This window comes from Pinus tabuliformis, chromosome 7 (assembly GCF_031772625.1).
Source record: "Pinus tabuliformis cultivar Carrire ecotype Pingquan chromosome 7, CPIR1, whole genome shotgun sequence".
NCBI lineage: Eukaryota > Viridiplantae > Streptophyta > Pinopsida > Pinales > Pinaceae > Pinus > Pinus tabuliformis.
Window position 1 is genome coordinate 1,327,581,118 of NC_142293.1, and position 23,697 is coordinate 1,327,604,814.

Below are 23,697 nucleotides of genomic sequence, written 5' to 3' on the forward strand. Positions count from 1 at the left end.
TATAGAAGATGGTTACACAGTAATACTTTACATATATTCACATGTCGCTTACGCACAGTGATGGTTTCTTGCTCTATTTCATCTGAAAATTATAGAAGATGATAACACAGTAATACTTTCCTGTTTTGTGTTCTTTCTATAACTTATGTTACAGAGGTTTTGACCGACATGTTTGCACTGTTAACCTGTGTTTGAAAGGTCCGGCTCCAAACTCTGCCGGTTGTGCAGAGATTAGGTTCTTTCTTTAAAGATTGTTTAAATATTTCCTCATCACCTTTACTTGCATATCAAAAGACCTTAGAAGAATTACACAGTTTTAAATGAATTCTTAAATGTTTTAGCAAGCCGTACCTGAACAGTAGCAAACCTTTTTGTAGCGCTTGTCAACCTCCCGACCGTAGGAAGATCCTCCTCGATCTTCCACCCCCAAGCACTCTTGCAGATCTTTACTGACTGCAAACTCCCTGGTTATACCAGAGTCACGCTATCTGATCCTAACCAGACGTAGCGGATTCAGGAAGCCTTTCACTTCCAAGCACTGGCTATCTGGTCTCTACCAGACATAGCTCATCATCATACTTTGCCATCTGATCCTAACCAGACTTGGCATTCCCCCTTTTCCCTCTGGGGTCTCAACTGTCTCATGGAGGTAGTTAGGTTTTCTCTTGTTTCAACTACCTCAACAGTTGCTAATCAACAATTAATCACATACTTAATTAAATAGTGATAGCACAATCAATTATCATAGTAATTAAAAGTAATAACAACAGAGTTATTATAATTTACCCAACAGGGTTTTTGGTTCACAATTAAATTACTGTTTTTACTTAATATTACCGCTTCACTAGGAGCATTACACCTTTAAAATTAGAAAATTTAAAATAAGAAGGCATTAAAATAAACTGAAATAGAAAAAACAACCAAAAAGACTTGTAATTAATAAAAAAGCCAAAAAAATCAATTGTTTATTGTTACAAATCAGAGTGATAATGAATGGAAACAAAATATAATTATGAAAAAAATATTTTACATAATTAATTGTATTTATAGTGCTAAGTGTTTTATTGAGAAAACTAGAGAGTCTCTAGTATTTACAATTTATGAGCACACTAGATTAGAGGTTTTTTTTTAACAATTTTTAATTTCTACAAATAATTTTTAAATCACATAAAATTAGACATCCACCAATCAAAATTAGAAATCCAAATTTTAAAAATTCAAGAATTAATTTTCAATCTGTAAAAAGATAAATTTAATATTTAATTTTAACATGTGAGAGCTTTAACATGTTTTGAAATTCCTTTGCAACTAGTAAACATATAGTGAAAATAAATCTAATTTGGAATTCTTTTAAAATTAGAAAATTTAAATCAAGAAGACAATAAACTGAAATAGAAAAAACAAGTAAAAAGAATCTGATTAATAAAAAAAAAAAAAAAAAAAACGATTATTTTATTGTTACAAATAAGTATGATAATGAATGGAAACAAAATATTAAATATGATAATGAATGGAAACAAAATATTAATTTATAGTCTTTGGTGCTTTATTGAGAAAACAGAGAGTCTCAAATATTTACAATTTATGAGCACACTTGGCCATTAGAAAAAAAAAAATTAAACAATTTTTAATTTTGACAAATTAATTTTAAATCACATAAAATTAGACATCCACCCATCAATATTAAAAATTCAATCGGCCTGGAGTATGCCGTAAAACTGCTTCTGCTTGGCTAAGAGCTCGTCTTCCTCGGACGTAAGGAAACAGGTTAACGGCCCAAGACCCAGAGGCATCTGGCAGGAGTGAAACCCTGCTCCCTTACGGACCACCAGCGGGTTATTACAGGTGGCGTGGTTTTCCTTGATAACGGTGATGAGTCAAACCGACATTCGCGGATAACAGCCAGAGATGGTTGTCCTCACTGTTGGTTTGACACCTGAGTTTGATAGGTTTTGCCACCTTCGGAAAAAAAAAAAAAAATATTAAAAATTCAAATTTTAAAAATTCAAAAATTAATTTTTAATGTGTAAAAAGATAAATTTAATATTTAATTTGCCCATGAGGCTTTGGATTGACTTTGAATGGGTGTGTTGTTAAGGCACTCCTTGCGATAGGTCACCGGTTCAAATCCCCGTAGGTACTTAGGTTAGTCTAATAAATAAATAAAAAAAAAAATTAATATTTAATTTTAATATACCACATTTCTTGGGTGTCATGTACACAGGCCTCATTGAGTGATGCAAGAGCATCTCATTATAATTTTTATGTAATTAGGTATGAGCAACCCGTGTTGGACATGAAACAAATGCGTGGAGCAGTGTTGGTATGATAGAAGCTCTTGCAAACCCGAGTACGTGAATTATTATGAAGTTTGTCGAAGGAGCCTATTGGAGTGAATTAATTTTCACGTTGGTAGTTGGTAATTTACGTAGGGATGAAATGAAATTCCATATGTGAAGATGTAATTTGAAATGCTCACCTATGTCCAAAGATAATAAGTGAACATGTAATTTGAAATGCTCAACTATGTCCAGAGATAATAAGTGGAGGAGAGATATAATGAGTAAGGTGAACACTCTATTTATTTTGAAAAACATTCTCTATATATATTCATTTAAAGGTGAAGATTATTTAAGGTGAATGTTCCATAAAGCACTTTATAATATTTAATTATTATTTTAAAAGTTATAAAATTTATAAAGTGATGTAGTTATTAAAAGAGAATTTAAGGATTATTGGTTTTTATTTTAATTAAAAGGTAAAAATGGTTCATAGAGTTAGAGGAGCCTAGGGAGTTGGAATTGGTCAAGGAAGACCAAATGCAAACTAGGGCTTACTCGATGAAGTAAGATGTATTAGAATCAGATTGGACACATTGGAGACAACACATCAAAGAGATGTCGACATCGGTGATATTAGTGAAACGGAAGAAAGCCTAGAAGAAGAAGCTGAAGAACAAACTCCAAAAGAGAAGATGGTCAAGATGATCGTGGGAATAAGTTCCAAGCCAAGATTGGACGTGCCTATATATGAAGGTAGTTTAAATCTTGAAGAATTGATCGATTAGATCAACGCCATTGATAAATATTTTGATTATGAAAGTGTAGTGGATGAGAAGAAAGTTAAGTTCGTAGTGACTAGATTAAAGGGACATGTTACATTATGGTGGGACAGCGTACAAGCTGAAAAAGAGAAATCGAAACAAAGGAAATATCACTAGTTGGGATCGAATCATGGCTAAACTCAAAGGTAAATTTCTTTCTCGAGATTATCAATTAAATCTCTTTCGCCACATGCAAAATCTTAAGCAGAAATTTATGTCTGTAAAAGAATATACAAAGAAGTTTTATAGATTGAGTATAAGATCTGGTCATCTGGAAACTGATGAAGAAAAATTAGCAAGATACATTAGTGGGTTGAAATTTGAAATACAAGATGAATTGAATATTTTGTCTCTAAAAACGGTTGAAGAAGCTTACCAGATAGCTCTTAAGGTTGAAGAAAAATTGGCAAGAAAGTAGAGTCAAAGAGAAAGAGGACGAAGCAGAGGATCATCAAGTCGAGGACAATCAAGCAGAGGAAGTTTTAGTGGAAGATTTCAAAGAGAAGAAGGCAGTAGTTCACAATAGGCAGAATCATCAATAGGAGACTTCAGAAGACGAAGACCATATCAAGGAGGCAGAGGTCGATCTTTTGTGGTAAGATGTTATATATGTAACAAAGTTGGTCATAAGGCTAATGAATGTCCAAAAATATTTTCTAATCAAGGAAGCACACATATAACACAAACTGATACAGAAAGTGTACAATCCTCTACACATGAAAATGCACCTGAAACTGGTGAATCTTTGATGATGAAAAGAACTTTATTAAAGTCTGTTGAAGAAGTAAAGGAACCCACACAAAGAAAAACATTGTTCAAAATTGTTTGTAAATCAGGAGGAAAGTGTTGTAAAGTCATTATTGATAGTGGGAGTACTGATAATCTAGTATCCACAGAAATGGTAGAAAAGTTGAATTTAAAGAAAACTAAACATCCTACTCCCTACAAAGTTTCATGGTTGCAAAAAGGACATCAAATACTAGTTAATGAACAATGTGAAGTGAAGTTTCAAATAATAAGTTATAAGGATAAAGTTCTTTGTGATGTTACGCCTATGGATGTATGTCATATCTTGCTTAGAAGGCCATGGAAATATGAGAAGAAAGCAATGCACGATGGAAGGAGAAATAACTACACTTTTGAAAAGGATGGTGAAAAGCATGTACTTTTGCTTTTGAAAAATGACAAAGCACCAAAAGAAGACTAATCCAAAGTAATGTTACTTAGTGGGAAAGAATTTCTTCAAGAAATCAAGCATGAGGAGATAAATTTTGCCTTGATCAGTAAGCCAAAGGTAGTCCTCACAAGTAAAAATTTGAATGATCTTCCAGAAGAAATTAAAAACATGTTGAATGAATTTATTGATATTGTAGTGGATGACTTGCCTGATGAATTGCGTCCCATTAGAAGTATTAGCCATCATATTGACATAATTCCAAGTGCTAGCCTTCCAAACAAAAAAGCTTACAGAATGACTCTAAAAGAGAACGAAGAGATTAAAAATCAAGTGCAGGAATTGTTGGATAAAGGTCTTATTCGAAAAAGCTTAAGTCTGTGTGTTGTTCCAATAGTATTAACTCCAAAGAAGGATGGTGGATAGAGAATGTGCACAGATTCTCAAGAAATCAACAAAATTACATTCAGATACAGGTTTTCATTACCCTGTATTGATGATCTTATAGATTGTCTTAGTGGTGCAACATATTTTTCAAAAATAGATTTAAAAAGTGGATATCATCAAATTAGAATCAGAGAAAGTGATGAATGGAAAACAACATTTAAAACCAATAATGGTTTATATGAATTATTGGTAATGCCCTTCGGACTTACCAATGCTCCCAACACTTTTATGAGGCTAATGAATGAATTTTTAAAAGAATTCATTGGAAAATTTGTTATAGTTTACCTTGATGATATCTTAATCTACAATCAATCAAAAGAATAACGCCTAAGACATCTTAAGAAGGTTTTAATGAAGCTACAACAGGAGAAATTGTCAATTAATCTCAGAAGTGTAGTTTCATGAAGACAGAACTATTATATATAGGCTTTGTAATTTCAAGGGAAGGTTTAAAGATGGACCAGGAGAAAGTGAAGGCCATAATCAATTGGCCAACTCCAAAAGGTATTTCAGAGGTAAGAAGTTTTTGGAAAGCTTCTACAGAAATTTCATTAAAAAATTTAGTGGCATATGTGCTCCAATTATAGAAACTATTAAGAAGAAAAATAAACCATTCCATTGGACAGAAGCAACTAATAAAAGCTTCCAATTATTAAAGAAAAAGATCACAGAACAACCTATTTTATCATTGCCAGATTTTAATAAGTTGTTTCAGGTTGAGACTGATGCCAGTGGATCTACAATAGGAATTGTCTTAAGTCAAGAAGGGAAACCAGTTGCTTACTATAGTGAAAAACTTAATGGGGCTAAGCAAAAGTATTCTTCTTATGATAAAGAATTTTATGCCATCATACAAACTTTAAATAAACAGAGAAAGAAGGTGAGATATAGGTTGAAGGAAGAACTCAGAGTAGCTGAATATGAGGAAGTAACTCACAAAGGTTTTTATACAGGAGATGAACAATCTTTTGAAACTATCGTGAAGATTGAGAAAGATGAAGAAATAGAACAAAATCCAAATTTTGTTCTTATCATAGATGAAGAACAATACTTGAATGGAATGCTCGTCAGGGATAATGAACCAAAGATAGAATGTAAGGATGGACAAATTCTAAAATTTGTTGTAAATCTAAAGGTTGAAGAATTTGTTGGAAACATCAAGACAAATTTCAATCAACACATTGAAGCAGAGAAAAGAGTTCAGGAAATAAGTTTACAAGCATGGGATAAGAGTGAAGGTATACTAGTTTGGTCATATACTCTTCTTTTAATGGTTTTCGTTGTTAGAAAAATTCCTCTTGAAATGGTGAGCAGAAGCATGGTGAAGACAAATATTTTGTAGCTAGAAAAGCAGGAGTGGAGTTACAGTAAAGTTAGAGAAGCAGATGTAGAAGGACAAGAACATGAACAAAATTATATATGGGATCCAGGAAGACACGGAAACAAGACTCATGGCGACAAGGCCATGAAATTTTTCTTCCCCGGTAATATGATGCAGGAGCATCTCATTATAATTTTTATGTAATTATTTAATTAAAGAATCTAGGATTTTCTAGAATTGATGAGTCATTCTAGAATTAATTAGGAGATAGGGAAGTTAGGATAGAATCCTAAAATTGAGAGGATAGCTCTCAACTTCCTCCAAATATCTAGGAGGAAGTTTCTCTAGAAGAGATACGAGAGACTTCTCTCCTCAAAATAAATATCCATGTAATTGTTTGTAATGCTCATGTTTGGAGTGTGATTTAATTTAATGAAATTTATATTTTTTTAAGTTTTGAGTGTTGCACCATTGAGTCATGAAAGTCGACAAGAACAAACTATAATTGTCATTTTCTCTATATCACATTTGAATTGATTGAATCAAACTCTTCCACTAGAAAGATCAAATTAACATCCAACATTTTATTTTTATTTTTCTTTCACTTTATACTTGTAGTGTGGACTCATCTTGTGTGCTCTCTTCTTAATTGGCTTTACATCTAGCTTTAATTCAATGTTCATTTATCTTGGGTCTCTAACTAACCCTTTAATCTCAATAAAATTAAAAAAAAAATAGATCAACATATTCACAAATTAGATTTGAAATCTATATGACTATGTGCTCATCCCAATAATCCCCTACCATGTTATATTTTTTCTTAGCTTTTGTTTGAATATTAACTTGCTTCATCTTCAATGGATCATGATATATTACTAGCATCCCCTATGTCCTACACTATACAATGGTCTTTTGTTTCCTCAAATCTTAGATTATGAAACTCATTCATAGGGTCAACATTAATGGGATCTACATATGTAGATTTTATTTCTGGGGGTTTCCCTCCATAGGGTTTATTTTTTCAATATTTCACTTTGTGACTAGTAACTACAAGCGCTCCATCTACATGAAGTGCTTGAATGCACCAAATAACCCCTACAATTAGTGTATCATCTCCATAGAGCTTGAAAATAGTGCAGAACATTTCATGTAGTTCCAAGCAATGGCATTCCTGCTACTACATTTCTTGTAGACACTAGTTCTTTAGAAATGGCTCCAAGTGTGCATAAATTTATGCACCCATTGTTGAATTAAAACATATTACATTATACATTGCTTCTCACATGTATTGGCATGTCCAACTAAGTCAAATAATTCCACTAAACCATAGAGGTGGGTAAATAAAGCTAGATATGATGTTTGTTGGTAGAGCCTTTAGCTTTGATAGGAATAAGTTTACATCACCTCTATTGTAACTTGCTAATATAGAAACACACCCTTGTTTGCCACCCACCATCATCAAAGGTCTTAGCTAAAGATAGATCTAATGTTGTATTCATCTAAGAAGATGTGAGTTATTCATCGACTTGTGTTGAAAATAACAATAAGAAATGTTAAAAATAGCATCGAGAAAAATCCTAATTTAATTTGTCTTTGAATTAAATTAGGGATTAAATTGTAATTCTAATTCTCATAGAAACTTGTAATAGTTAACTAAGTTAATTTGACTTAGTTGCCTTAGTTAATTCGAGTTGGGAGTTTATCTAGAGTCATGTAGAATGGTTCCTAAATTTTAGAGGCCCAGGTTGAGTTCTTTTGAGTTGTAATTATTTAATTTAGTTTGAGTTGTAATTGTTTAATTTAGTTTAACTAAGTGTTGTGGTAAAAACACAACCCCCCATTATTGATGTCTTCACTTCAAATAATGGGGACCCTTTCTATAAATTTTTGCCTAAATGCCTTTTAGGATTTTATTTAGCTGATTATCCTACGCGATTGTTAATTTTTCATTTTCTTTGTATTCTTGTTTTGATTGATTTGTTAAAATCGATTTTTAATAAGCTTCCCATTGATGCTTGTTTTACCTCATTTGGTCAACTGGTTTGAAAATGGTACTCCTTGAAGTCTCATCATTTATCTAGTCTAGGTTAAAAAACGCTATTTTTATTCTTTTTATTTATTTTCGGAATGGCTGTAGTTTAGATAATTTCTTAACTAATTTCATTAAAATAAAACCAAAATAAAATTAAAAAAAAAAACTAATATTTAACCTTAAATTTTAAGATTACTTAAATTAATTATTATAATAAATATAATTAATTTAATTAAAATTTAAATTTATATATATATATATATATATATATATATAGTTATATTATAATAATAATAATAAAATTATACAATCGCTACATCGCATCGCAGATTTCAATCGCAACATTGTTAACGAAACTCAATAATCCCATTTTTGCGATCTTCCGATTGCGAGAGTTCAAAAGATATTAACCCAAGTCTTCAAAACCATGTAATTTGTTTTTTTGAAATATCATTCACGTAGGAATGAATATGATAGTAGTTAGATAGAGTTTAAAAAAAAAATAAGTTTTGATATTTAATAATTAATTTCAAATTAATTAATATATAATTTAATTCATTTAATTAAAATAAAATAAATTATTATTTAGATTAAGTCAGATTAATAAATAGTTTATTAATTAATTAAGTTTAGTTTATAATTAATAATTAAATTAGAGTTAATTAGAATTCTAAGTTAGGATTAGATTTTTAATTAAAGTTTGGATTTTATAGCCCACGAGACCCAAAACACAAAAACACTTATTAAAAAAAACATTTCTCGCAGAAAATAAATTTTTCGCAAATTTTCTTCGCGCAAAGTCTTATCGCAAATTCTTAAAAGCCTTAACATTTGACAATTCAAAATGCAATATGCGATAAGGCCAAATGCGATGGTACAAAAAATTTAATACAAAGTTTTTCACCCCTTATGCCCCCGCACCTCCACCTCACTCACCCTCACGTCACCCTCACCTCATACTCCACTCACCATATCCCTCCATAATCTCACGTGGATGAATTAATGGGTTTGCATTGATTCCAATGGTTTGTAAACTAATTTTTATATTATAATTATAATATTCATTATAATTTTAATATAATTTGAATTATAATATTAATTATATTTAAATTAACTTTTTCAAATCATTTGTATATTAACTTAATTTTGTAGCTTAATTAATTTTTAATTAGATGATAATTAATTAGAATTAATTGTATGTATTAGTTAGTTAATAATTAAATTAGAATTAATTATTAAATAATTAGAATTCTAATTTAGGATTAGATTTTTAATTAAAGTTCTAATTTTTAGCCCAGCAACAAAAATTCCAGAATTGTGTCAGAATTGACTCACCAACTTTGGAGGCCCATAGATTGGGTTTTACTTGGAAATCAAGGAGAACATTTCTGAGGAGATTTCACTAACAGATTTAGTCATTTATTAGGTCGAAAATCATGCAGAAGATCAAGCTCCGAATTTCTAAAAGCAAAATCAATTTTCTGAGTTATTTTCTTCATTTTCATTTGCCCAAGCCTCTTCTAATTGCAGATCCATTCGTCAATAATATCCTTGGCCAATTAAACCATCCCAGACATCAATAGAGAGTTTATGTTTTATTTTCAATTATTTATTTAAATTAAATTTGATTGGATTTGTTTTAATGCCAGAAATGGTATTTTGATTTTATTGTTACATTTTAATTCATTTTGATTTCTTTTTTGCAGGAAAATAGTAGAAGATATACGGAGAAAAAGATCCCAATCAATGAGAATGCTCCAGCGATTAAAGATTGGAATTTGGAGCAAATAAAATGGGATTGGACAGATTTCTCTTCAACAAACTTTCATCTCAAGAATTCCTTTGCAAAAAATTATAAATAGCAGATTGCAGAATGTAATACGGGGTGCTCTCCTTTGCAATTCTGGAATTCTAAAAGCACTTTTGTAATAGGGATTTAAAGTTGTAGGTGGGAGGTGTAGAATCTCAGATCTGGAGATTATTGAGGTTTTTCTTTTACATCCTGAGTTATGTATAATGAACGGAGTTTACACTATTTTAGCTTTTCTTTTGAAAGCAGAAGCCCAAGCATTGTAAAGGACTATTAGAGACCGGAGCTAGAGAAATGGATTTAATAAACTGGTATTTCGAATACTATTGTTTTAAATGCTGGTTTCATTTTATGATAACAGAAATGTGTCAATTTACTTACATATTTGTGCACTTTTGTCGGTATGGGTAATTTGCTTCTATTTTATGTTGTTATTTATCTCTGCTTTTATGAGCTGAATTCTGATTTTTGAGTAACTATTTACTCATAAATCTGTCTTTTAATATTGGATGAATAAATAGTGATATGTTGTGAATTTCTTCCGCATATTATTGTTTAATTATTCAAGTTACGGATTAAATGATCAAGATCATTCTGTGAACTACTTCCTCAATGTTGTTGATTGATTATTTCAGTTAAAAGGTCTTAATATGATGTGTTTGGTATCCATAATGTCAGTTAATTGAACTATTTCATTAACTTGATATTCATTATAAACAAGACATTTAAATCTCAATATTTTAAATACCTGCTCTTGGTTAGGTTAGATCTATATCTGCCTAATTGAGATAGGATTAAAATAGTTTCTTTTACTTGCACCTTAGAACAAGTTTGCATTTAGAGTAAATTCTACATTCTTTTAAGTCCTCTTCACAAAGAGGAAAACTTTAGTAGTGGATTGGCTGAGCCCTAAATCAGCTTAAGGATCACTTTCTTGCCTGATCAGCAAGAAGGACGATCTGATGTCTCTTTTCCATTGGTGAATGAAAGTCATATTTTAAAGCCATTGGAGATTGAGAGAAGGTAACTGGACCTAGTTGAACCAGTCGGAACCACCATTCCAAATGGAAAAGGAGCTGCTTTAAGGTCCGGACCGGGTGGTCATCCCCCATGTTGTTGCAGTGATTTTCGAGGCTTCAACATTTTGGCGCTAGAAGGAAGGCTAAAACTTGTTGTCTTTTGGAGTCTTTTCAATTTTAAAATTTTATTTAATCACGATGGCTCATCTTAAACTTCCAATTTTGAGTTGTATCCACGGACGTGCATCTTCCAATACTCCACTCGAAGTGGTAAGACTCTTTTCTCAGGTAAAATTCAATGGTGAGAGAAATTCTTCTGTTTTTAATCATGTCTAACAATTTGTTCAAAATGTTTCAAATTATGATTTTCAAAGAATTGATGAAGGCATCTTATGCAGAATTTTTACTCTTACATTTGCGGCAGAAGCCAGAAACTGGTGTAGAACTCTTCCAGTTGCCTCAATTCACAGCTGGGATCAATTTGTTACAATTTTCATTTGTAAATTTGACCGCTACGATTATGATCAGGTATGTGATGAAATTGAATATCTACGAAATGAAAATGAGTCTGTTAGAGATTTTAATATTCGATTTCATTTGAATTGTTTAAAATTTAAGGTCGAAGATGAACCTATGAAAGAAGAATCACTAGATTGGTTTGAACATAATTATTCTTTTCCTCCTATTCCCGATCCATATGAAATTAATTCAAGCTTTGTTCCATCCCCTTCCAATATAAATGAGAAATCCAATTCGGAAGTGCAAATAAATTGTGATGAAGAGGTTTCACAAAGCTTGGAAAATATTTCTAATCAAATACAAGAAGACAATAGCAGCAATTTTGGAGAAAGAACCGTCTTGAAATCTGAAAGTTACTTTGAGGTAAATTCAGAAAATCAGATTGCAAATCAGCAAGCGCAAGCAATAATCAAAGTAAATAATAGCATGCAAACTGTTGAATTTCTCCATGATAAAGAAATGTCGAAATCAGAGCAGCAAAGAAGCCTTCTTCAAGAAAGCATGAGCACACAAAAGAATGATTTAGAATCTGAAGTTTACAATGAGCATAATGTACAAGAATTCTCAAACAGAGACATTTTTAAATGCATTATTTCAAATTCACATTTTTCCCTTTATCCTGATATTTTTAATGATGGTAATTTTTCCCCTCTTGGTATTAATGATATTTCAGAAATTAAAGAGGATGATCTAAATGAATTACCATTAAGTTTTTATCAAGATAGAGAAGAAATTAATGATCATTCTTTTGCCATTAATGAACATGAAATTCTTGTCCCTCCTTGTTTTGATATACTGGATGAGATTGAAGGGAAATCTAGAGAATCTTGTGAAGTCATTTATGATAATTACTCTGACATTGAAGATGTTGATTTTTCTCAAGAAAATCATCAGAAACTTCAAATAACATCTGAGAATGAGAGACATTTTAATTTAGAAATTATTCCAACCAATCCTCATTCTAAAGCAGCAAATTATCTTCATGATTTCACTATTCAAGAAAATATTCTAATTTATGATTCATATCATGATCAAGATTTCATTCATGTTCATAATCATAATTCCCCTTCTAATTCACAGGTTGGAATTCGAAATTACTCAAATTCCATAATTCTAGCCAATCCTTGTGAAAAAAAAAATTGTTTCAAAATAATCCCAATTGTGTTGTAACATTGGTTGTACAAATGGTGATTTCATTTTATTTTTGTTTCTTCACTTATGTTGTATAAAGTCAGATTTATTTTCAGAATTTATTTTTCAGATTTTTGATACATTACGCTGGCATATTGAGCACTTGACTATCAAACATTCAATTGATACATTGCCCGGTTGGAAAATCGAAGTTTTATATTATAATCAAAAGCATCAAAAGCTATTTCAATTTCAATTTCAATCAATACTAATGCTTTATCAAAAGCTTCTATTTTCTCAAAGGCAATATCAACAAAAGAATGTATTTTTAGAAATCTGTCAGCAATCCAATTTAATTAATAATTTTCCATTTCATTTGAAAGATTTCCATCTATTTTTCATTAATTCATTTGAAAAATATTTGGAATTTTTTCCTTCATGGAAGATTGTCAATGGTTTAACTTTTACACATAACAGTTTCTTCCAGGCCTTTGAATCTAAAAGCTCATATCCACAATCTGGCCTTTCATCTCCTCTTTTGAACATGTCTCAATTATTAATAGAAATCCATCCAGATTTCTATGATCCAATTGGTATTCAATTGGAAAGGAAATTTCAAGGGAAAGAGATTTTCATTAAATTTCTAACAATAACTCTGCATTCTATTCACAGATTTATCTTTCTTAGTTTAGTTAGATTTATATTTTTATTACTAACATTTGAACTGTACATATATGCAGGAATTAAAATGAGAAAACGGTTACACTGGAAATATGACTATACATAGTCATCTTCATGTATATGGTTAGAATAAGAGTAGAATTAATTTAGTTTGTTTGTTTTATATAGTTAATTTATTTTTAATAGTTCTGCAGATTAAAAATAAAGGAAGCAATCAGCCCTTCTCATATCATATATATTTTCAGTGAAACATTTTCTTCCTATCAGAAAGTTTTAATTCTTGTTTTCCTTTTTAAAAATTTCTTGCAACAATACCTCTACCCATGAATACATCTCTGCCTATTTTGAATAATGTATTGACCAAATTTAATTGAGTATGCACCTGGCACACATTTAAATCTGTGTTGATATTCTCCACGACTAGTGGCTTTATCCCATTCGGACCTTTAGTTTATTATTTAATGCTACAATATGCATCATATTCATTTAATAAAGGCATTATTGAATAGTCACTATAACAATACAGATTCTTCTCAAGTTATTCGAAATAAGCAAAGGTAATAAATTTTAGTTTCAATTCAAAAGGGAAGACTATTTTCATATTTATTTCTGGTAAATTTTATATTTCCTGAACATGAATAAATAGATTTTATTTAGTCTGATTGCACACTCCGATTTAAAATAAATAATAAGATGATTTTGAACAAAGTTAGAATTTTGATAAATCTAATTGGAAGATTCATGAAGTAAAAAACTACAGAGAATTTCTTTCCAGGTACGCATTCACAAGTTCATTCTCATCTATTATTAGTTTCTCTTTTCCTTAGTTTATTTTTTATTTTTGTTTTGTTTTATTTGCAGGATTTCATTTGTTTTCAAAACTGGAAGTAAGCAGCAAACCCATTTCAAAATTGCAATAGGTTCAGGGAAATTTTATTTTGTGATTCATTAGAATTTGAGCAATTTTTAATTTTGCTTTCATTGATCATTTCAATTTGATTTTCATATTGTTGATACTTCAGTGAAAATATTCACAATACTACCATCCCACTCATCTTCGTCAACCATTTCATTATGATATCACATCATCCATATCACAACCATTTGTAGCGAAAGATTTCATCGGAAGTACGTCTTAGCATTGTTGATAACAAATTGTTCATAAAAGATCTCCGATGTATTACCTCACTCATATGCCATATCGCATTTCTCATTTCGCATATCAGAGGATTGCAGTTGAAGTATACTTCCATTATCATGAATTGCCTTTACCAATATTGCGACGACCACATAAGTTCGGACCCGATATGAAATTCGAATTAAAGTCATAAAAAATATCGCATCCGCTCAATCGCAATAGTGATAGGAGTATAATTTCAAAAGGGCCGATGTATTGAATCGGTATGTTATTAAATTTTCATCATAAAATTATCGGGTCCACTCTTCATCGCATATCGGCGTATCAAGAATTGTTACATCATGTGCTTAAGATTTCCGATCGCGATCACCGATTGCCAACCACGTTGACTAGCCATGTCATTCATTGCATATCGGCATCGCAAGAATCATATTGTGTTACATCGGATACCAAAAGTTTGCCCATCGCTGATATCGCAATCGCTTCATCGCATTTTTGTTTTTTTCTCACATCACATCTCTGACTCTGCGATGTGCGATGTGAGATGTGGGAAGCAAAATGTAAATATGCCCCGATCCCCAATATAATATTTCTTTAATGATGCAATCACTTCATTTCATAGCACATCTTCTCATCGCATGTTATCATATCGGCAATTTTGCCATTGCAACCTCTGATGCGATAGCTTCCAATGCATGTCTCTAAGCCATTAACATTTAATCAATATATGGCATAGCAACAAAAGTGAAGTCTTACAAATTAAACTCAAAGCATGGTGAAGAAACATGTTATGTGAATCATCCGATACGGCGATGTGTTATTTTAAAAAGCGAGCTTGGGTAACCACTATGATAAGAAAGTCGTTAATGAAAAATTTGCAGCATATTCAAATCATTTTGATTTCTCATATATTTCAGTTTTAAATATATACTTCCATAATTAAAAAAGAAATTCAAGACCTCTTAATCTTCACATTTAAACTTTATTATCTTGAATGTGGTCTTGATTCTGGACAATTTATAAAATCATGGAGTTTCTATGAAGCTTATAATATTTTGAGAAACAGTCATCACTGCAAATTCCCATTCTCATTTCTGATGCATTTGTTTTCCCTTGAACATTAAGCATTCCATTTTTTCATTTTACTGCTTGCTTTAGTTTAGATAAAATAAATAATGATTTTGGGTTATAGGATTTTGGTTAGTTTGACTCCTTCAAGTTTTTAATGTTAATTAAAATAAGAAGTCAGCTAGTTTGGAGAAACTGATACCTTTCAGGTAAAATAAAAAACAATTATTCAATTGTAAGATTCATGTACCGTCTTTCATTAATTTCCATTTTGTTACTTTAGTTTCAGTTTTGTTTTTCTGATATGTAACTCTATTTTGCAGCTCTTCACAAAAGCTTCCAATCCTCAACTAGATCATATTTTTGAAGTCCATACTCTTCTTCTGGCTTTATTTCAAGAAGCAGCGATAATCCTCATTAAAACAACTACACCAGGATGTTTCTGAACCTTTAGTTTGTTTCTTTAAGCACTCTTTTTATTATAAAATGATCAAGATGATGCTTGGAAACAAAAAGATTGATATCAGACAGAAAGTTTTCATTGTGGCTGAATTTTATCGTCACTGCTATCCAAAAAGCCTAAAAAAAAACTTATAACTCTGCAAGATATGATTTTTCTAAATCTCGACATAAAAAGAAATGATTACATGATTACTTTCTGTTTCTTCATATTATTGAGACACTGGTATAAACACTTTTGTTTGAGTTTATCTTGCGAAACTTGGATTTTCCTTTCCATTTTTAAAATTTCTTCATTTTTATTTTTGTTTGTTGATTTCTATCTCATTTTAGCATAAGAATTCTTTTTCCTTTAGTTTTCAGTTTTGATTTTAGGTGACTTTGACGTGGTTTATATGGAAAGCTTACTTGTTACCTAACAATGGTCAGCATACATGGAGAAAAATTGTTAATAGTCACCTATTGACTTTTTCTTTAAAATCTCTTACTAAAAGTTTGATTTTCTTATTATAAAGGTAGACATACTTAAGGAAGAGATTACTAATCAAGAGAAGTTGGCAAAGTATCATAAAATCTGAAAAAATTTCTTTTTTCATCGAAATTGTAATCATTTTGAGATTTCAATATTTTATTAAGATCTTTCAAATTTCTGTTATCAGTCAAGAAAAGTTACTTATAACCAAGTAAAGACACTTTACAACAAAGCACCTTTTAACTCTAAAATTTGCATTCTTAACTCTTAAGGAGTCAATGATTCTCCCCGTCCCAAAGAGTCTTATTTTTCTAGAGTATAATCCAGAAATATATTTAAACTTAAAAGATAAGAGGTCTCATTATGAGCCTACTTACCATGATCATAGGGGAAAAATAGGCTGACATTACCAACATTGCCAAACAAACCAGAGTGATGGCTTATGATTGCAAACAATTATAAGACAAGGGGTCTCATCACGAGCCAGCTTGTTCAGTGCAATTATAACCAGTGAATGGCATTGTCAACTATCTAGCCACTAAACCAGGACAATGGCTTTTAAGATTTATAATAAAAAAATTAAAAATAAAAAATAAAAAATAAACATATATAAATGGATTTATCTCTAGGTCAATAATTCTTGAAGAGATGGGATTCTGAATCATTGATGATTAAAGGGTAACCCTGTCGAGACTATAGTTGTTTGCTAGCAGCAGTGGTTCTACCTGTGACAAATGAGTATATTTTAAAAGCTAAGCTGTAAAGTCACCCCTGCTTTATCTCAACAACTAATTAAAGACTGATATAGAGTTTTGAAATATTTTAATTTATGAGGAATTTTAAGGAAAATTACAGTTAGATGATTCTTGCTTTTATTCAGACTAATGTACCTAGTCAAGCATTTCAAGCATAATTCTCTCTTCTTTAATTATTTTTACTTTAATTTTAGGAAAATCTCATTCATAGCAAATAGAGATAACTGGTTCTTCTCCTGTGTGTCGCCATTGTTGTGGTAAAAACACAACCCCCCATTATTGATGTCTTCACTTCAAATAATGGGGACCCTTTCTATAAATTTTTAGCTAAATGCCTTTTAGGATTTTATTTAGTTGATTATCCTACGCGATTGTTAATTTTTCATTTTCTTTGTATTCTTGTTTTGATTGCTTTGTTAAAACCGATTTTTAATAAGCTTCCCATTAATGCTTGTTTTACCTCATTTGGTCAACTAGTTTGAAAATGGTACTCCTTGAAGTCCCATCATTTATCTAATCTGGATTAAAAAATGCTATTTTTATTCTTTTTATTTACTTTCGGAATGGTTGTAGTTTAGATAATTTCATAACTGATTTCATTAAAAAAAAAAAAACAAAAAAACTGATATTTAACCTTAAATTTTAAGATTAATTAAATTAATTATTATAATAAATATAATTAATTTAATTAAAATTAAAATTATATATATATCTATATATATATATATATATATATATATAATTATACGATCGCTACATCGCATCGCAGATTTCAATCACAACATTGTTAACGAAACTCAATAATCCCATTTTTGCGATCTTCCGATTGCGAGAGTTCAAAAGATATTAACCCACGTCTTCAAAACCATGTAATTTGTTTTTTTGAAATATCATTCACGTAGGAATGAATATGATAGTAGTTAGTTAGAGTTTAAAAATAAAATAAGTTTTGATATTTAATAATTAATTTCAATTTATTAATATATAATTTAATTCATTTAATTAAAATAAAATAAATTATTATTTAGATTAAGTCAGATTAATAAATAGTTTATTAATTAATTAAGTTTAGTTTATAATTAATAATTAAATTAGAGTTAATTAGAATTCTAAGTTAGAATTAGATTTTTAATTAAAGTTTGGATTTTATAGCCCTTAAAATCCAGAACACGAAAACACTTATTAAAAAAACATTTCTCGTAGAAAATAAATTTCTCGCAAAGTCTTATCGCAAATTCTTAAAAGCCTTAACATTTGACAATTCAAAATGCGATATGCGATAAGGCCAAATGCGATGGTACAAAAAATTTAATACAAAGTTTTTCACCCCTTATGCCTCCCACACCTCCACCTCACTCACCCTCACCTCACACTCCACTCACCATATCCCTCCATAATCTCACGTGGATGAATTAATGGGTTTGGATTGATTCCAATGGTTTGTAAACTAATTTTTATATTATAATTATAATATTCATTATAATTTTAATATAATTTGAATTATAATATTAATTATATTTAAATTAACTTTTTCAAATCAGTTGTATATTAACTTAATTTTGTAGTTTAATTAATTAGAATTAATTGTATGTATTAGTTAGTTAATAATTAAATTAGAATTAATTATTAAATAATTAGAATTCTAATTTAGGATTAGATTTTTAATTAAAGCTCTGATTTTTAGCCCAGCAACAGAAATTCCAGAATTGTGTCAGAATTGACTCACCAACTTTGGAGACCCATAGATTGGGTTTTACTTGGTCAAATGAGGCCTAGGATAGCTCATTGGAAAGATAAAATCAAGGAGAACATTTCTGAGGAGGTTTCACTAACATATTTGGTCATTTATTGGGTCGAAAATCATGCAGAAGATCAAGCTCCGAATTTCTAAAAACAAAATCAATTTTCTGAGTTATTTTCTTCATTTTCATTTGCCCAAGCCTCTTCTAATTGCAGATCCATTCGTCAATAATATCCTTGGCAAATTAAACCATCCCAGGCATCAATAGAGAGTTTATATTTTATTTTCAATTATTTATTTAAATTAAATTTGATTGGATTTGTTTTAATGCCAGAAATGGTATTTTGATTTTATTGTTACATTTTAATTCATTTTGATTTCTTTTTTGCAGGAAAACAGTAGAAGATATACGAAGAAAAAGATCTCAATCAATGAGAATGCTCCAGCAATTAAAGATGAGAATTTGGAGCAAATAAAATGGAATTGGGCAGATTTCTCTTCAACAAACTTTCATCTCAAGAATTCCTTTGCAAAAAGTTATAAATAGCAGATTGCAGAATGTAATACGGGCTGCTCTCCTCTGCAATTCTGGAATTTTAAAAGCACTTTTGTAATAGGGTTTTAAAGTTGTAGGTGGGAGGAGTAGAATCTCAGATCTGGAGATTATTGAGGTTTTTCTTTTACATCCTGAGTTATGTATAATGAACAGAGTTTGCACTATTGTAGCTTTGCTTTTGAAAGCAGAAGCCCAGGCATTATAAAGGACTATTAGAGACTGGAGCTGGAGAAATGGATTTAATAAACTGGTATTTCGAATACTATTGTTTTAAATGCTGGTTTCATTTTATGATAACAGAAATGTGTCAATTTACTTACATATTTGTGCACTTTTGTCGGTATGGGTAATTTGCTTCTATTTTATGTTGTTATTTATCTCTGCTCTTATGAGTTGAATTCTGATTTCTGAGTAACTATTTACTCATAAATCTGTCTTTTAATATTGGATGAATAAATAGTGATATGTTGTGAACTTCTTCCGCATATTATTGTTTAATTATTCAAGTTACTGATTAAATGATCAAGATCATTCTGTGAACTACTTCCTGAGTGTTGTTGATTGATTATTTCAGTTAAAAGGTCTTAATAAGATGTGTTTGGTATCCATAATGTCAGTGAATTGAACTATTTCATTAACTTGATATTCATTATAAACGAGACATTTAAATCTCAGTGTTTTAAATACCTGCTCTTGGTTAGACTAGATCTATATCTGCTTAATTGAGATAGGATTAAGATAGTTTCTTTTACTTGCACCTTAGAACAAGTTTGCATTTAGAGTAAATTCTACATTCTTTTAAGTCCTCTTCCCAAAGAGGCAAACTTTAGTAGTGGATTGGCTGAGCCCTAAATCAGCTTAAGGATCACTTTCTTGCCTGATCAGCAAGAAGGACGATCTAATGTCTCTTTTCCATTGGTGAATGAAAGTCATATTTTAAAGCCATTGGAGATTGAGAGAAGGTAACTGGACCTAGTTGAACCAGTCAGAACCACCATTCCAAACGGAAAAGGAGCTGCTTTAAGGTCCGGACCGGGTGGTCATCCCCCATGTTGTTGCAACGATTTTCGAGGCTTCAACACTAAGTTAAATTCAGTTAAACTAGTTCTAACTGATGGAGGAATTAGTGGGAGATCCAATAATGAGGTGTAACCTGCAGTAGTGGGGTGTAACTAGCATTGCTCAGCCAGTAAACTAAAGATTCACTCACAATTAACTCATGCATGTCAGATCAGAGAAAGACCCAGTTGACATTAGAGTTCAGGGACAATGTATTATCAGTTGTAAAATCATCTAAATTAAAGAGATGGTGCATGCAATCAGAACAAAACCTAAAATAAATAATTCCTTAATTAGAAAACTCACTAATTTTAGACATTTGAATTGCCTTTAAAAGGAGGAATTAAGGCACAAGTTTAATCATTGTTTTGGTGAGCACAAGTTGACAAGACCAAGTAATAGGAAACGCAAGTTTGTGCGTGGATCTTATGAGAAAAAGGAAATAGGGCCTTGGGCAAGAAGGAATATGGCTAAGTATTGGCCATAGACAGTCAGTCAAGCAAAGGATAGAAAATACTTGTGCAAGTTGAGATCAAGGTTGAGCAGAGCATATTGTATTTATCCAAGGCTTACCTAGGAAGCAGTGAAACAGATAGAGATAATGCAAAGGTTGCTCAGGGTTGAGCAAAGCATTGTAATATTCTCATATTTTATGATTAATGCAATATACAAATAGTAGGGGTTTTTAGTTGTGGCTTTCCCAAGACAATTATTGTGTTGTGTGCAATTGAATTCTCTCTTTTATGCTTTGTGATTTCATCGATCGTTTATTGTTTCCGCTGATGAGTAGAGTATATTTGAGTCAATTGTTTTAGCATATTACAATTTGCAGTTTGAATCTACAAGGAATTTCTACAAGTTGTGCCACAAAGTCCATTGTGTTGGCTGCAAATACTGAGAGGGGTTGAATCACTATTTCACATTCTCTTACAATTTAAGTAGCACAAGAATTAAACAATCAGATCATATCAAGATTGCACAAGAAATATATGAACAATTTAATTACATTACAATGGAAGCTACAACTTCCAATTTAGTAGCTAAGACTGGAAGGGCTACAACACTATATTTACCATCTCTCACTGGAAGGAGGTGACAACCTCCTAAAGGAAGCTACAACTTCCTTCTACATGAAGTGCTTGAATGCACCAAATAAACCCTACAATTAGTGTATCATCCCCACAGAGCTTGAAAATAGTGTAGAACATTTCATGTAGTTCCAAACAATGGCATGCTTACTACTACATTTCCTGTAGACATTAGTTCTTTAGAAATGGCTCCAAGTGCGCATAAATTTATGCACCCACTGTTGATTTAAAACATACTACATTATACATTTCTTCTCACATGTATTGGCATGTCTAACTGTGTCAAATAATTCCACTAAACTATAGAGGTGGGTAAATAAAGCTAGATATGATGTTTGTTGGTAGAGCCTTTAGCTTTGATAGGAAGAATTTTACATCACCTCTATTGTAACTTGCCAATATTGAAACATGCCCTTGTTTGCCACCCACCATCATCAAAATGTCTTAGCTAAAGATAGATACAATGTTGTATTCCTCTATGAAGATGTGAGTTATTCATCAATTTGTGTTGAAAATAGCAACAAGAAATGTTAAAAATAACATCGAGAAAAATCCTAATTTAATTCATCCTTGAATTAAAATAGGAATTAAATTCTAATTCTAATTCTCATAGAAACTTGTAATAGTGAACTAAGTTAATTTGATTTAGTTGGCTCAGTTAATTCAAGGTGGGTGTTTATCTAGAGTCATGTAGAGTGGTTCCTAAATTTTAGAGGCCCGAATTGACTTGTTTTGAGTTGTAATTATTTAATTCAGTTTGAGCTGTAATTATTTAATTCAGTTTAACTAAGTTAAATTCAGTTTAACTAGTTCCAACTGATGGAGGAATTAGTGGGAGATCCAGTAGTGGGGTGTAACCTGCAGTAGTGGGGTGCAACCATCACTGCTCAACTAGTAAATTGAAGATTCACTCACAATTAACTCATGCATGTCAGATCAGAGAAAGACACAGTTGAGATCAGAGTTCAAGGATAGTGTGCCTTCAGTTGTAAAATCATCTAAATTAAACATATGGTGCATGCAATCAGAACAATGCCTAAAATAAATTGTTCTTTAATTATAAAACTCACTAATTTTAGACATTTGAATTGCTTTTAAAAGGAGGAATGAAGGCACAAGTTTAATCATTTTTTTGGTGAGCACAAGTTGGCGAGACCAAGTAATAGGAAACACAAGTTTGTGCATGGAGCTTGTGAGAACAAGGAAATAGGGCCTTGGGAAAGTAGAATTATGGCTAAGTATTGGCCATAAGCAGTCAGTTAGGCAAAGGACAGAAAATACTTGTGCAAGTTGATCTCAAGGTTGAGCAGAGCATATTGTATTCATCCAAGACTTACCTAGGAAACAATGAGACAGATAGAGATAATGCAAAGGTTGTTCGGGGTTGAGCAAAGCATTGTAATATTCTTATATTTTCTAATTAATGCAATATACAAATAGCAGGGGTTTTTGGTTGTGGATTTCCCAAGATAATTATTGTGTTGTGTGCAATTAAATTCTCTCTTTTATGCTTTGTGATTTCATCGATCGTTTATTGTTTCCACTGATGAGTAGGGTATATTTGAGTCAATTTTTTTAGCATATTAAAATCTGCAATTTCAATCTACAAGGAATTTCTATAAATTGTGCCACAAAGTCCATTGTGTTAGATGGAAATACTGAGAAGGGGATGAATCACTATTTCACATTCTCTTACAATTTAAGTATCACAAGAATTAAACAATCAGATCATATCAAGAGTACACATGAAATATATGAACAATTTAATTATATTACAATGGAAGCTACAACTTCCAATTTACTAGCTAAGATTGGAAGGGCTACAACACTATATTTACCAGCTCCCACTGGAAGGAGGTGACAACCTCCTAAAGGAAGCTACAACTTCCTTCCCTAGCACAACCCTATCAGTCCCAACAATAAAAGAAAGAAAAAAACTCTTGGGCTCTCGTACTAGGGATAGTGACCCAAATACAACAATGTAAAATCATTGTTAGCTCTGCCTAAACATATTCAAGTTCATATATGCTCCAATAAGTATGTCATCATAACTCTAACCTCCAATGCAAGTTGCTTTATATATACCTTTTAACAGACCTCAGATTCTGCTTTTAGTAGCTCAGA